General features: G+C 38.3%; 1 protein-coding gene and 1 pseudogene across 1 annotated transcript in view; both read right to left on the bottom strand.

Moving 5' to 3' along the window:
• The window catches only part of FHIT (fragile histidine triad), a 1,350,907-nt gene that overhangs the window by 991,514 nt on the left and 353,878 nt on the right, over positions 1–5,515 (bottom strand). The gene's annotated exons all lie outside the window — the stretch shown is intronic.
• On the bottom strand, positions 1,758–4,440 carry LOC105552694 (annotated as a pseudogene).

Raw genomic sequence — 5,515 nt, 5'->3', positions numbered from 1 at the left:
CTGGAGTGCAATGGCATGATCTCAGCTCACTGCACCCTCCACCTCCTGGGATCAAGCAATTCTCCTGCCTCAGCCTCCTGAGCAGCTGGGATTACAGGCACTCGCTACAAGGCCAGGCTAATTTTTGTATTTTTAGTAGAGGTGGGGTTTCACCATATTGGCCAGGCTGGTCTCAAACTCCTGACCCCAGGTGATCCACCACCTCAGTCACCCAAAGTGCTGGGATTAAAGGCGTAAGCCACCGTGTCCGGTCATGGTCAAATTATCTAATTTTTCTTCCACTGGGGGACTTTACACTATTTATTTTTATTGCCATAAATGATATGTTTGTAACACTGTAATCTTATTTCATGCTTTATGTAGATTATGCTTTATTTTTTTTCTTTGTTTTATATACTACTGGCCCCCTTGTCTGTGGGTTCCACATTCGTGGATTCAACCAACCATGGATTGAAAATACTCAGTGATACGGTTTGGCTCTGTGACCCCACCCAAATCTCATCTTGTAGCTCCCATAATTCCCTTGTGTTGTGGGAGGGACTTGGTGGAAGATAATTGAATAATGGGGGCATGTCTTTCCCATGCTAGTCTCCTGATAGTGAATAGGTCTCACAAGATCTGATGGTTTTAAAAACAAGAGTTTCCCTGCACAAGCTCTCTCTTTCTGCCTGTTGCCATCCACATAAGATGTGACTTGCTCCTCCTTGCTTTTCACCTTCTGCCATGATTGTGAGGCCTCCCCAGCCGTGTGGAACTGTAAGTTTAATAAACCTCTTTCTTTGTAAATTGCCCAGTCTCAGGTATGTCTTTATCAGCAGCATTAAAGTGGACTAATACACTCAGGAAAAAAAGAAATGGCATCTATGCTGAATATGTACAGACATTTTTATTATCATTATTCCCTAAACAATACAACTATTTATATAGCATTTATACTGCGTTAGGTATTATAAGTAGTTTAGAGATAATTTAAAGTAGTCTGTAGGTTACATGCAAATATTATGCCATTTTATTCCAGGGACTTGAGCATCCACAAATTTTGGTATCTGTGGGGGGTCCTGGAAGCAATCCTTCACAGATACCAAGGGACGACAGTACTTGGTGATTTAGATCAGGCTGCACATTCTTTTCTCTCTCCAGTAGTTTGGAAGTCATGCATCCTACTTTTGTTTCTAACAGTGGTACCTGGTATATCAAAAAGAACACTAATATGTGTTGAACGAATATATTTTTAAACTTTCAAATACTTAGAATATTTGAGTCTACCACTAGAAAAATGAGAATTTGTCACAAATTTATTTCTGCACCTTGTAAATATGATCCTGGGTTTCTTATTGCTTAGTGTTAAATATTAAGGTATTAAATATTTAATGCTTATTAAAATATTATTTTGTGTGACATATTTTCTCTTTCAAAAGCATAGTTTTACATTTGCATTCAGCATTATAATTAAAGTTACAATCACTTAAATCTCACTTTTTGTTAACTTGGCTTAATTATTAAAGATCAGTCACTTCTCTGTTACTGAATTCTTTTGTTATTGTTGTGGTTGTTATGTAGTTTTTATTTCATAATCATAAACTTAACTCTGCAATCCAGTTGGGTATGGAAGGGAACAAGGGAAACATGGAACCCAAAGGGAACTGCAGTGAGAGCACAAAGATTCTAGGATACTGCAAACAAATGGGGTGGAGGATGCTCTCCTGAGCAACAGAAAGAATGGTCTGGTGGTTAAGATAAAGCACAAGTCAGACTTATTAGAGCTGTCCACAGTCAGCAATGGTGATCTTCTTGCTGGTCTTGCCATTCCTGGACCTAAAGTGCTCCATGGCCTCCACAATATTCATGCCTTCAGCATGCCAAAGGCCACTTGCTTGCCATCCAACCACTCAGTCTTGGCAGGGCATATGAAAAACTGGGAACCATTTGCGTTGGGTCCAGCATTTGCCATGGGCAAGATGCCAGGACCTGTATGCTTCAGGATGAAGTTCTCCTCATCAAATTTCTCCCTGTATATGGACTTGTCACCAGTGCCATTATGGCATGTGAAGTCACCACCCTGACATACAAACCTTGTAATCATTCTGTGAAAGCAGGAACCATCATAACCAAATCCTTTCTCTCCAGTGCTCAGAGTATGAAAGTTTTCTGCTGTCTTTGGAAGCTTGTCTGCAAAGGAGATGCAGCCCAAGGGCTCGCTATTGACAGCAATGTCGAAGAACACAGTGGGGTTGACAATAGCTGGTAATACAGGGCTCCCAGCGGCAGCAGCATCTGTAAAGTCTCTGTTACTGAATTCTTAACTTCAATTTCTCTCTCAGTTACCTGGTCAGTGCTTCCTAAATGTTAGTATGTATAAGAATCTCCTAGAGAGACTGTTAATACACAGATTGCTACAGTTTATCCAGAGTCCTAACTGTTCTAAGCAAATTTTGTATACTTTATAGCAATATTTTGTACCATATAGTGTGACCAAAAAAAAAAAAATCTGATTTTTTGCTCCTTTATAAGGCTGTTTTGTTTGCCTATGTGTGTGAAGGATTTTTTTTACTTTATTCTTTAAAAAATTACCATGTTGAAATGATATAAAACTCTTTTCATTAATGTTGCCTGGAGTATGGAAAGTCCCTTCAATTTTTGTTTTTTGGTATTGGGTTTTGTTTTCTGTTTTTGCTCAGAAGAGCTTTTATTAATCTTTCCTTACTATTTGTGTTCTAATTGCTTCTGCCTCAAGAACATCTGTGATTCTCAGTTTGGTTCTGGGTGTTCAAGTCTATGATCTCTATCTTCTATATTTTTAATCCTCTCTTTTGTTATTTTAATTTTTATTGCACCTGCTCATTTCAACAGAAATTATCAATTTTCCCCTCTTGATTTTTTTTTCTTCTTTTTTTTTCTTGAGATAGGGTCTCACTCTGTCATCCAGGCTGGAGTGCAACGGCACAGCCACAGCTCACTGCAGCCTCCACCTCCCTAGGCTCAGGCGATCCACCCACCTCAGCCTCCCAAGTAGCTGGGACTGCAGGTGTGTGCCACCACGCCTGGCTAATTTTTGCATTTTTTGTAGTGACAGGTTTTCATGTTGCCCAGGTTGGTCTGAAACTCCTGGGCTTGAGCAATCTGCCTGTGTTGTCTCCCAAAGTGCTGAGATTACAGGCTTGAGGTACCACACTTGGCCATGAGTTTTTTTTTAAGTAGTGCTTTCTTTTCAGCTTCCAACACAGACTTTAATTGTGTTATGTCATTCTGGTCTTTTTACAATATTTTCTTGACTGATCCATCTCCTTTTCCAAATAATCCTACTTTCTTATAATCTAAACTTATTCTCTCACTTCACTTTCTATTTCCTGATGCTATTGAGGATGACAAACTTCTAAAAATCCCTTCATATTTCTGCGGCATATCATCTTGAGAGGTCAACATTTACTCTGAGACTCTGAGATACTGTTCCCTTTTCCTTGTCCATAATGATTTCTTTTTATTTCAGTTTATCATGAAGGAGACAGTGTTTGCCAAGAAAGAGATGAAGATTGTCTTTATGTGTCACTTAAACATAAATCTCTTACAGCTAAATGATATATTGGTTTACAAAACTTACATCCCAATTTCCAGCCTCTAGCAGGTTTTCCACCTACCTGCTAGTACCTGTTGGGATTGGCACAGACTCTTCTTGTATCACTACCTGCATCTGTGTTATGAAAAACAACAATCCCCAAGCCCTCGTAGTTTCAGCATAGCTATAGTGCTTTAACTGTGACAGATTCTGACAAATATATTTCCGAAAATATTACTGACCTATTTAGTAAGCAGGATAATGGCCTTCCAAAGATGTCTACATTCTAATCCCTAAAATCCGTGAATGTGTTAGATTACATGGCAAAGGAAAATTAAGGTAGTAGATGAAATTAAGGTTGCTAATCATCTGACCTTAAAACAGGGAGATTATCCTCCAGTACTGGGGTGGGACCAGTGTAATCATGAGGGTCATTAAATCTCAAAAAGAGAAGTAGAAGAGTCAGAGCCATGCAATAGGAAAAAGAGTTGACTGGCCATTGCTGATGTTGAAGATGAAAGGGGTCCACAAGCTAAGGAATGCAGGCAGCTTCTGGAAGGCAGGAAGGACAAGAAAACACATTTTCCCTTAGAGACCTCAGAAAGGAATTCAGCCTGGCTAACATCTTAGCCCACTAGTATCCATCCATTTCAGACTTCTGACCTCCCAAACTGTAAAATAATAAATCTATGTCATTTTGGATCTCAAAGTTCGTGTTAATTTATTACAGCAGCCACAGAAAACTAATATATGAACATTTATTTGAGTAACCACTATTTGCATTCTTCACATGCATATGCAAAAGATGTCTTCATTAAAAGTGATGCTTCACAAAAGTACTTACATGTATGATAATTCTTGTTCACTTTTCTAATTAGTGTCTGCATGTTTCTGAAGCAGGGGAAAGATAGCAGCCAAATGATGAAAGGCCTTCCCTGTTCGACCACAGCATAAAGGAATCAATCTGTTGAAATTGTTCATTCTAGTTCCACCAAACATCTCATTAGTAGAATTCTCTACAGGAATCTAGACTAGCTTGACTATAAAAACAAATTTTTAGTGGCAGTGACTTCTTTTTGATATATATCTTCTTGAGTAATTTTATAGAAAGTTGAACCAGTTATAATAGAGGTTACTACTTCAATATGAATTTAATTTCATTCATTCTTCAATCCCTTCTTGGATAAGATGCTGATCCTCCTAACTCACTCCTTCATGAGTGAATGCAAACTTAAGAAATTATACCTTCATAACATGGGCGTATTTTTCTAACTGTAAAAATGTTTTCTTTAAATAGGCATAACTATGGTGTATCTATTTTAATTTTGTATAGCACTAATTTTCCTTGGGCAAGGAGTCAAAGACAATATTTTTTAAAGTTTCTCTCTATCTAGATAGGATACTAGTAAAAGCAAGATTTCTGTATGTTCTGATATGACCAAGCAGGTATTTCTCTACTTACCAGTCTCTGAAAATCCCTGTGTTTACCCAAGATTTAACTCAAGAGGCTAAAGTCGTGGGTAAATATTAAGAGGGAATTGAAAAAGGCATATTAAGTCTAAGGAGTAGACTACACTTTCCTAAAAGAAACACATAATTAGAGAGTTAACACAGCAGCGCCTTCTGCCTTGTCAGTGCTGAAGGCCCTGGGGCAGCCAGTACTCTTCACTAGACCTCGTCCTGCAAACTTTCTGTACAGTAGATAAAGGCCCAAAGCACAACATAGTTTAGTGAATAGCATAAACTCATTCTTCTGTAAGTACTATATATTACACCATCAGGCTTCTCACTAGTCCTCCTATAAAAATCATTTTAGGCTTGCACATTGGACACAATTGTTCTGGTGGCATAGCTCTTTAGCTAGACTAGCACCAAATAGAAAAAGGTATCCTCTACTATTAGTCTGCAACAGAACCAGCATTTCCACCATTGCAAACATCAAACTGTATGAACACTTTTTAT

Source organism: Mandrillus leucophaeus, unplaced genomic scaffold (assembly GCF_000951045.1).
Source record: "Mandrillus leucophaeus isolate KB7577 unplaced genomic scaffold, Mleu.le_1.0 Scaffold57, whole genome shotgun sequence".
Classification (NCBI taxonomy): domain Eukaryota; kingdom Metazoa; phylum Chordata; class Mammalia; order Primates; family Cercopithecidae; genus Mandrillus; species Mandrillus leucophaeus.
The sequence above is the reverse complement of the archived record's forward strand: the minus strand, read 5'-3'. Positions and strand labels throughout refer to the sequence as shown.